Below are 10,726 nucleotides of genomic sequence, written 5' to 3'. Positions count from 1 at the left end.
GCTTGGCCTTTTGGTGGGGAGATCACAGGGGCATGAAATTGGGGTCGCTGTGGGTGGGCAGGCAGTTGTGAGTTCCTGCATTGTGCTGGGGGAGGTGTTAGACTAGATGACCCTTATTCAAGGTCTGAGCACTGCATCTGAGGAAGTGTGCATGCACAGACAAAAGCTCATACCTTGAATAAAACATGGCTGGTCTTGTGTTGTGGGACTCAAAATTGTTCAGGTGAAGACAGTTACCTTCACTTCTCTGGATAACTATTCCGTCTGCTCAACAAAAATTGAGTCCAGTAGCACCTTTAAAACCAACAAAGGTTTATTCAAGACATGAGCTTTCGTGTGCATGCACACTTCCTCAAAATGGAACAAGGATCATGAGACTACAGATATAGAAAGGTAAAGGTAAAGGTATCCCCTGTGTGAGCACCGAGTCATGCCTGACCCTTGGGGTGACGCCCTCCAGCGTTTTCATGGCAGACTCAATACGGGGTGGTTTGCCAGTGCCTTCTCCAGTCATTACTGTTTACCCCCCAGCAAGCTGGGTACTCATTTTACTGACCCCGGAAGGATGGAAGGCTGAGTCAACCTTGAGCCAGCTGCTGGGATCAAACCCCCGGCCTTATGGGCAGAGCTTCAGACGGCATGTCAGCTGCCTTACCACTCTGTGCCATAAGAGGCCCGTACAGATATATAGAAAAGGTAAATTAGTGGCAAATTAGTAAACAATGTTCTAACAGCCAAATAATGCAGTATGATAAATTCTTTGCTAAAACAGCTAATCAGTCCTTTTGAGTTCAGTTGTGGTTCGCAGAAACATTGGAGAAATAAAACTGTCCATGTTAGTAATTAATGGCAGACACTTTCCCAGTTGTGAAAAGAAATAGTTAAAAGAGTCTAGTTGCTGGCCCCATCTGTCTCCATGTGAGCATGGAAGCATCCCTGCAAGGGACAAGCTATGCTGGCCAGTTATCTTGTCCTGAGGCCAGAGAGCTAGATTCAAAATTATATTGCAGATTACTAACATCACATTACAGTCACATTGTCCCAAATAAAATTTAAAAAAAAGAAGAAGAGGGGATTGTAAGAAATGTGGACATAAAAGTTTAATGAGATTAGCAAGCATAGTCAGATAAAAAAACCTGGGTCCTTGTTGAGTCCTGGGCATGCCATTGTTTTCAGTGTTGTAATAACTTGCATTTCTGCAATCTCCCTTTCCAGTCTGTTCTTGAAGTTCCTTTGCAATAAAACAGCTACTTTGAGGTCCCTTCTTGAATGTCCTGCAAGGGTGAAATCTTCCCCTACAGGTTTTTCAGTCCTGTGGTTTTTGATGTCAGACTTTATGTCCATTAGTTCTTTGGCAGAGTGTTTGACCTGTTTGCCCTATGTAGAGAACAGAGAGGCATTGTTGGCGTTTAATGGGATAAATGTCAGAACTTGAGCAAGTGAATAAGCCTTTGATGGTGTAGGTCATGGGTAGTCAACCTGTGGTCCTCCAGATGTCCATGGACTACAATCCCCATGAGCCCCTGCCAGCTGGCAGGGGCTCATGGGAATTGTATTCCATGGACATCTGGAGGATCACAGGTTGACTACCCCTGGTGTAGGTGATGTTGTTAGGTGATTGTGTCATTGGAGTGTATGTGGCAGCAGAGTTGGCATCCGAGTTTGTTGAAAACTCTAGTACCAGTGTCCAGATTAGACATTGCATTGTTAAGGGTGAGGAGTTTTTGAGACTGGGGGGGTTGTCTGTGAACAAGAAACAGCTTGCCCAACAGGACTTGGGGAAGAGAACTGCCATTATCCAGTAGAGGGCAAACAGGTCAAACCCTCTGCCGTCTAGAGGCACTTGAGGACGAAATTATTTTGGTTTTATTGATACGTACAGACACGTCTATAAATGCTTTAGAAAGGGACCTGTCTTTGCTGTTGGGAAGGAAAACCCAGAGGGTGGCGCTGTAGCCCCAGGAATGGTGACGCTGGGAGCATGCGTGCAGGATGAATGCGCGAGTTCACATTCACGGGGAAAACTGTGTTGGTCTTTGGCAACCTAGCCGGAAGGAATATTATAGCATCGTAACAATTATTGCCTTCACTGTGACATCCTCTTCCATGGACCTCTTTCAGGGGTCCCCAACAGGGTGCCCGTGTGCCCGACAGCACCCATCAACACTTTTTCTGGTGCCCGCCAATGTTATTAGGAAGTGGCCGGGCATAGTGGTGGAGTGAGCTTTGAGTGGCTGTGCAGTTTTGCTTGGGCTGCCTTTGCCGCCATAGCACAAGAGTCCTCACTGTGTGGCTGAAGTCAATCTGTATACAAAAAGGGACCTGTCTTTGCTGTTTGTTTGCTGTTTGTTGTTGTTCGGTGCGAAGTTGTGTCTGACCCATTGCCACCCCACGGACAATGATCCTCCAGGCCTTCCTGTCCTCTACCATTCCCCGGAGTCCATTTAAGTTTGCACCGACTGCTTCAGTGACTCCATCCAGCCACCTCATTCTCTGTCGTCCCCTTCTTCTTTTGCCCTCAATCGCTCCCAGCATTAGGCTCTTCTCCAGGGAGTCCTTCCTTCTCATGAGGTGGCCAAAGTATTTGAGTCTCATCTTCAGGATCTGACCTTCTAAGGAGCAGTCAGGGCTGATCTCCTCTAGGACTGACCGGTTTGTTCGCCTTGCAGTCCAAGGGACTCGCAAGAGTCTTCTCCAGTTCAAAAGCCTCAATTCTTTGACGCTCGGCCTTCCTTATGGCCCAACTTTCGCAGCCATACATTGCAACTGGGAAGACCATAGCCTTGACTAAACGCACTTTGCTATTACACGGCGGTAATAGCACCTCAGAGGACGGAATTCATGCAAAGGCACAAAGGAAGTCCGGATAAATGATATCTCAAAACTCGTGTTTCATTGAATATTTTATCGTCTTTTACGTTGCCACAAGAGAGTCAGTTTGGAGTAGCTGACAGGAGCAGCAGCTTTGATTTCCCGCTCCTCCACAGGCTGCCAGATGGGTGACCTTGGGGCTAGTCACAGACCTGATAGTGCTGATCTCACAGAGCAGTTCTGTCAGAGCTCTCTCAGCCCTACCTACCTCATAGGGTGTCTGTGGTGAGGAGAGGAAGGGGAGGCAATTGAGAATCCTTCAGGTAGTGAATAAGTGGGGTAGAAAAGCCAACTCTTCCTCTTCTTAAATCAATAGGGTTGCCAATCTCCAGTTGGTGGCTGGAGATCCCCTGGGATCACAATAAAAAAGTGTCGGCTTGAATCCTTTACCTTGGGCATCTGTGCTTCTCTCCTCCCAACCTTCTCCTCTTGTTGTTGTTAGGTGCGAAGTCGTGTCCGACCCATCGCAACCCCATGGACAATGATCCTCCAGGCCTTCCTGTCCTCTACCATTCCCCGGAGTCCATTTAAGCTTGCACCTACTGCTTCAGTGACTCCATCCATCCACCTCATTCTCTGTTGTCCCCTTCTTCTTTTGCCCTCGATCGCTCCCAGCATTAGGCTCTTCTCCAGGGAGTCCTTCCTTCTCATGAGGTGGCCAAAGTATTTGAGTTTCATCTTCAGGATCTGGCCTTCTAAGGAGCAGTCAGGGCTGATCTCCTCTTAGGCAATCTTTATTTTCGGCCCTTATCGCATGTTCTTGACACAGAGGGTAACGTCCTTGACGCTCAGGAGAACAAAACTCTCCAGTCATAACAGATGTTGGGATCAACAGTAAAAAAAAGGGAGAAGATTGCTTAAGCTTTGTTATGTTCTTTCCAACACAAGAACGCCACTTCCCAAGGCCGAGAGGGTTGAAGTTCAGCAGGTATCCGTCACAGTTTAAGGCTGCTAACTCCAGATTGGAAAGATACATAGAGTTTTGGGTGGGTGGAGCCTGAAGAGGGTGCGGTTTAGGGAGGGGAGGGACTTCAACGGACTATAACAGGGGTAGTCAAACTGCGGCCCTCCAGATGTCTGTGGACTACGATTCCCATGAGCCCCTGCCAGCAAATGCTGGCAGGGGCTCATGGGAATTGTAGTCCACGAGCATCTGGAGGGCCGCAGTTTGACTACCCCTGGACTATAACATCATAGAGTCCTCGTTCCACAGCAGCCCTTTTCCCCAGGGGAAATGATCTCTATCTCCTGGAGATCAGCTGGAAGCCCAAGAAAGCTCCAGCCACTACCAGGAGGTTATCCAACTGGTGAAGACCCATCAGCCGTAATACAAGCAAATGAAATGATACATATTACGATACGTATTATCATATCTGACATATGATAGGAATTGAAAAGTATCTTACATCACTGACGAAGATAACAAAGACGAACAAATACCTAGGAGTTCGTTTTGATGTTTTGGAAGTTTGAGGAATTGTTCATAGTGGAATAAACTGTTATTTGCCGTCACCAGCTTGAAAACCACCAGGAATTTGGCTACTTTAGAAGCTGAACATTTGTACAGGGTCCAGAGGAATGAGGCTGGAGTCCTAACCAATGGAAGTGGGGGAGGCACCCCCCAAGGACAACGACAGGCCAGGAATGGGCTTACTGGTGCATGTCACGCAAAGCAGAATATGCAGACCATTTTGAGGGTTCGTTTTGGGCAAAACAAGGTCACCCACCTGGAATCAAGCCCTACTCTCCAGATTAGAGGGCTCCCCACTTTCTAAAAGGACTTGGCAGGCACTAGGAATCAGCATGCGGAATGGTGCTCACGAGTACCGCGTTGGAGATGCTGCTGCTCCTGTATTTATTTAGAACAGGGCTGAGCAGCCTTTTTATCCCTGAAAAGTGACCTCCAGACTCAGAGCTATAGGTAAAGGTAAAGGTATCCCCTGTGCAAGCACCAAATCATATCTGACCCTTGGGGTGACGCCCTCTAGCGTTTTCATGGCAGACTCAATACGGGGTGGTTTTCCATTCCCTTCCCCAGTCATTACCGTTTACCCCCCAGCAAGCTGGGTGCTCATTTTACCGACCTCAGAAGGATGGAAGGCTGAGTCAACCTCAAGCCGGCTGCTGGGATTGAACTCCCAACCTCATGGAAAAGAGCTTCAGACAGCATTTCTGCTGCCTTACCACTCTGTGCCACAAGAGGCTCTCAGAGCTAGACTCGGAGCTAGAGGCCAGCAAAGTGACTTTCTGAGAATGTCATTTCCGTAACTGACTGCCAACCTATGGATTTATGACCCATCATGTTTCCACCGTTCAAACGCTTCTCATTGCCAGCCCTTTATTAGGAAGTGGCAAACACATAATAAGTCATAAATACACATTGGAACACCCAGAGCGATTGTTTTAGTGTGCCAACATAAATCTGTGTGCGGTGCATGCTTGGATTCCGGGCACCTGTTCATCCCTGTCGCTTCTGTTTTTATGAAGCTTCTCTAAGAATTTCTAGAGTTCAATTTTCCCAGTTCTCTGAGAGCTGTTCTTGCAGAGCAGTTCTTCCAGAGCACATGGGGCTCTGGCACCAGAGATAGCAGACCCTATATTTAGAGCATTTCCATGCCATGTCTCAGAAGGGAAAACTAATATGCTGTTTAAACAACCGGGGCCGGCATCCCAGGAGGAGCGGTCGCATAAATCCAAACGTAAATAAATAGACTAAGACCATAGAAACAGCAACGTAAGAATCAATGAAAAGATAAGCCAGAAGCCAAGCCAGGGGGAACATAATGCCGTACTCAGCAGCCTAAAATGATGCCTGTTAATACTCGTCAGGCTACAAGCAGACCGTGCGAGCTGTTTGGAAAGGATAGAACTTCAGATTTAAAACCTTGGCCAAAGAGAACTATTTTGGCATGGTGCCTGAAAGGCCGCAACGTAAAGGCCAGGCTAGTCTAAAGGATAGGGTTATCTGATCCAGATTCATAAGTGCCTGAAAATTTGGGGAGTGGCGCCTGAGAAGTGTGGGGTTTGGGGAGGGGAGGTCTCCAGCCATGACCTGCAGGTTGGATGAAGAGAAAGAGTCAACAGTATGATTGTACAATGAAGTTCTTTTATTGTAAGATTCAAATCCGGGATTTTTTTTGTGTGTGTGTGTGTTGTCTCAGTAGAAGTCAAACAGTGGAAATCAAAATCGGAGCTTTGCCAAAATGAGGTCCCAGATTTTACTCTCATTTTCAGAAAGCAGATGGCTGACTCCAGAATCATTATAAATAGGGTTAGTTATATAGAGTTTCCGCTGCTTTTGGACATCTTGTGTATTGAACTGTTGTGTATTTTATTGAGTAGATTTTTGATTGTTTTTAGAGGTAGTTTTATTGGGGTTTTTATATATGTTTGTAACCCACCATGAGCCTTATTGGGAGTGGTGGGCTAGAAATCAAACAAACAAATAAATAAAGAAACAAACAAATAAATAAATAAATAATGACATAATACCAAATTAATATCCCCTAAAGGTAAAGGTAAAGGTATCCCCTGTGCAAGCACCGGGTCATGTCTGACCCTTGGGGTGACGCCCTCTAGCGTTTTCATGGCAGACTCAATACGGGGTGGTTTGCCAGTGCCTTCCTCAGTCATTACCGTTTACCCCCCAGCAGCAAGCTGGGTACTCATTTTACCGACCTCGGAAGGATGGAAGGCTGAGTCAACCTTGAGCCGGCTGCTGGGATCGAACTCCCAGCCTCATGGGCAAAGCTTTCAGACGGCTGCCTTACCACTCTGCGCCACAAGAGGCTCTTTAATATCCCCTACTGGGATCTTTATGATAAACCAGATATGCCTACCAACCTGAACATACCTTAATCTCTATGCTGTAATTTTTATGAATAGATTTTAATTATAGTTGAATAGTCTATAACAGTGGTCCCCAACCTTTTTATCACCGGAGACCGGTCAATGCTTGACAATTTTACTGAGGCCCGGGGGGGTAGTCATTTGCCGAGGGACGCCGCTGGCTGAGCCCCTGCTCCACTTGCTTTCCTGCTGGCATCCTTGACTTCTTACCACCCGCTGGGGGGCGCTGCCAGCAGCAGCTGCACAGTGCCACGCCGAGGGCGAGCCCCAGCCATGGCGGCCGCTGGAGAGCACCAAAGGTGAGCCGGCGGCAGAGTGGCAGGGCAGCCCCTGAGGCAGCAGCCGGGGAGGAGGACGAGGAGGATATACAGTTTATGAAAGATATAATATTGATTTTGAAGCCATTATAAGGATGCATATATTCAGAAATTTTCCACCTGTGTTTACACACAATGTCCATGTTGTAAATTACCCTTTGGTAAGTCTGTGTTATTATCCTCCTCTCCCCCACAATGGGGCATGGTCCAATTGACCATGCTGTGACTGTTTTTCCATGCCCATAAAAGCTTTTCTTCACAACCAGGTATGCTGGATATTAAATGCCAATGATGAAAAATAATACTTTTTACCGGATTAGAAAATCGGCTAAACTCAAAAGAACATGCAAGTCTGTTAACAGGGATTCTGTGTTTGTATGTGAGAAGCATTTCATAGTAAGTTGATGCTGCCTGGCCAATTTTGTGTTCTGCTATTAGTCCAGTTTGGATATTCCCTTTCCTGTAACTCCACCACTAATTGTTCACTCACCTTCTCAAAATGTGCTAAAGACACATTGTTGTATCTTAATCGGAGAAATTGACCAAGCGGCGGTTCAACTTTGAAAAGTCTGGGGTGGAAAGAATCAAAGTGCAGAAGAGTCTGCCTGGAGGCATCTGGGAGGATGAAACAAATAAACCCCCTTTCAACATCTTTAGTTACCAATGTGTCCAAAAAGAAAATTTGTTGGAGGTCCTGTTGTGCTGCTATTATTATTATTATTATTATTATTATTATTATTATTATTATTATTATTATTATTATTATTATTATTATTATTATTATTATTTCAATTTATTTCCCGCCACTCCCTAATGGCTCGCGGCGGGTTACAATGTCTTAAAAAACCCATTAAAACTCCCATTAAAAGACTTTAAAATGTCACAACATGGCAGCACAATAATAAGATCCCCTTCCTACCCCCATTCCTAAAAAAATAGTTCCATGTTGATTGTTGATCCACACAGAAAAGTCATTAATTTTAGAAGGGTCACAAATCTTGCATAATAATACAATAAAAAAGGGGGGTGGTTCCTCCCTATTTTAAAGCCAAGATTCTTCTACCCAGAGCACGAATAAATTAGCAGTGATTGGTTCTAGGGCAGATCCTATTGAGAGTCTGCTAATCTGTAGAAATGACTCTCCCTCGAACTTGAAACAATGGTTTTCTAAAACAATATCAAACAGATTTTTTAAAAAATGAGTGTGTATGGGGGGTTAGGATGACTAAACAATTTTCTACAACATTTCTTGCCTCATCGTGAGGTATGTTCATGTAAAGAGCTGTGATATACAAATTGACTAGCAATGCCCCAGGAGGTATCTTTACAACAGTGGTTCTCAACATGGGGGTCGGGACCCCTTTTGGGGTTGAACAACCCTTTCACAGGGGTCGCGGCAGGGCAAGCAGCTTGGCTGGGGGAGCGCCATCCACACAACAGCCTTGCAGGGTAGATCGAGATAGAGCATTCGTCTGTCGGGAGCAGCGGAAAAGAGAGAGATCGGCACGGTGGGCCAAGAGGCAGGACTGAGCAGAGAAACCCCGGGGGAAAAACAATTTATATACAATTGTCAATAATGGATCTTCACGCCATTGGTCAGTTTTGGTTTAATTTATGTGAAAGAAAGCATAATTTTATGGTTGGGGGTCACCACCACATGAGGAACTGGATTAAAGGGTCACGGCATTAGGAAGGTTGAGAACCACTGCTTTTACAGTTTTATGAAATGAAATGTTGTATCCTGTAACAAAGAACTGGAGGTAGGAAGTTGCTTCTGTAAATGATAGTCTAAAAACCTCGACTGGAGTTCCAAGAAAAAACCTCGTTTGGCTACGATTCCGTTCAGTCGTGTCCGACCCTCGGTGATTCTATAGGAAAGTTTTCGCCTTACGTTTCTGTCAATGACCACTTCTTGTAGTTGGTTCATGGTCTTCCCTGTATCGGCTTTGATCGTGTCGAGCCAGCGGATCCTTTGGCGACCAGGTTTCCTTTTGCCGCTGACCATGCCGAGCATTAATGATTTCTCCAACGAGTTTGATCGCATGATGTGTCCAAAGTAAGTGAGCTTTAGCCCTAATATCTTGCCTTCTAATGGCATAGTTGGTCTGCTCCTCTCTAAAACTATCTTTTGGAACTGTCCATAGAGTTTTCATGGCAAAGATACTAGAGTGGTTTGCCATCTCCTTTTCCTTTGGATCACCTTTTGTCAGAGCTCTCAGCTATGACCTGTCCGTCTTGGGTGGCCCTGCACAGCATAGCTCATAGCTTCACTGAACTACGCAAGCCCCCTTGCCACGACAAGGCAGCGATCCTTGAAGGACTTTGGCCACCTCATGAGAAGGAAGGACTCCCTGGAGAAGAGCCTAATGCTGGGAGCGATTGAGGGCAAAAGAAGAAGGGGACGACAGAGAATGAGGTGGCTGGATGGAGTCATTGAAGCAGTCGGTGCAAACTTAAATGGACGCCGGGGAATGGTAGAGGACAGGAAGGCCGGGAGGATCATTGTCCAGGGGGTCGCGATGGGTCGGACACGACTTCGCACCTAACAACAACAAAAAACTATCTTGTTGGTAACTGGCTGTCAATGGTATTTGCAGCATTCGTCTCCAACACCACATTGGCGGCAAGATGGCCACCGGGGCGGATGGAAGGCATTAGCTCCTCCGTCCTGGGGAATTTTTAGGGTTCTTTTTTTTTTTTTTTTTTTTTTTTTTTTTTTTTTCATTGTTCAGCCCCGAACTTGTCAACCGGGTAGGGCAGAGACCACCCCAACTGTTTAACTAGAAGAGCAGTTTCCAAAGACTGAAAGCTGGAAAGAAAGCTGGGAAGCTTGGAAGAAAGCTGCAGGGAGTGCCGAGGAGAGCGGAGCGGCCGAGAGACAGCAGACGAGCCGGCTGGAGACGAAGAGGGCAAGTGGAGGGGGATTGAGAGGAGAAAGTGAGAGACTGGGAGAGTTGAAGAACAAGGAACTGGGAAGGAGTCGGAGAGCTTTTGAGCAGAAAAGCCGGAGCGGTTAATGCTGAGCTAATAGTTAATATCTGAGCTACGTGGAACTTACTGTGTGCGGAGGACCAGCACAATTCAGTAGCTGGCCTGAGAGCAGCAGGAGCTGCGTTGCTCTGTGTTTAGCTGGCGTCGCCTAGAGAGTTTTCCCACATCATTGGAACGGAAGAATGCTCTGCGGTCACTTTAACACTGCATGGCTCGCTCTTCTACTACTCCCCCTCTCCCCCACCCCCTCTCACTGCCCTCTTCTTGGAGGACGAGTGGGAGCTCTTGCTGCAAGGACTGCACACCTTTGATCCATCCAGCAGGTGTTGGCACAGAAAACAGCTTCCCCCAACTCGAAGCTTGGGAGGATTCAGCCTGGAAGGTTGGTTGCAGTGTGGGACCTTGTCTGTCTCACTCAGCTGTGGCAGAGCTGTTGAGAGCAGAACGGACCCCTGCATTCCACGCATTCCATGCTGGAGCAATCAAGATCAGAGGCCCTGCTGCTATAAAGTGCAACGGCAACATCCGAAGAGTAGGAGAAGAAGGAGACTGTCTCAAGCTACCCCCTGCGCCACCTCCTGGATGTTGACAGAACTGCTCTGACTAAGTTCTATTCAGTTGGGGGACAGGATTTTATTTTTCCAGAGTGTTAGGTAGGGGTGGACGACCAGAGGAGAGCAGCTGGGTACTCAGCTGGA

General features: G+C 46.7%; 1 long non-coding RNA gene across 1 annotated transcript; it reads right to left on the bottom strand.

The window, feature by feature from the left end:
- Positions 1-1,091: 1,091 nt before the first annotated feature.
- LOC143830200 (uncharacterized) lies at positions 1,092-10,520 on the bottom strand. Its single transcript, XR_013228381.1, has 3 exons — positions 10,096-10,520; positions 7,528-7,652; positions 1,092-1,377 (listed from the first exon to the last, which is right to left on the bottom strand). It is a non-coding gene; the product is annotated as an uncharacterized LOC143830200 (long non-coding RNA).
- Positions 10,521-10,726: the final 206 nt, after the last annotated feature.

This window comes from Paroedura picta, chromosome 1 (genome assembly GCF_049243985.1).
Source record: "Paroedura picta isolate Pp20150507F chromosome 1, Ppicta_v3.0, whole genome shotgun sequence".
NCBI classification, from domain to species: Eukaryota; Metazoa; Chordata; class Lepidosauria; order Squamata; family Gekkonidae; genus Paroedura; species Paroedura picta.
This window is presented reverse-complemented; position numbering and strand designations above follow the sequence as displayed.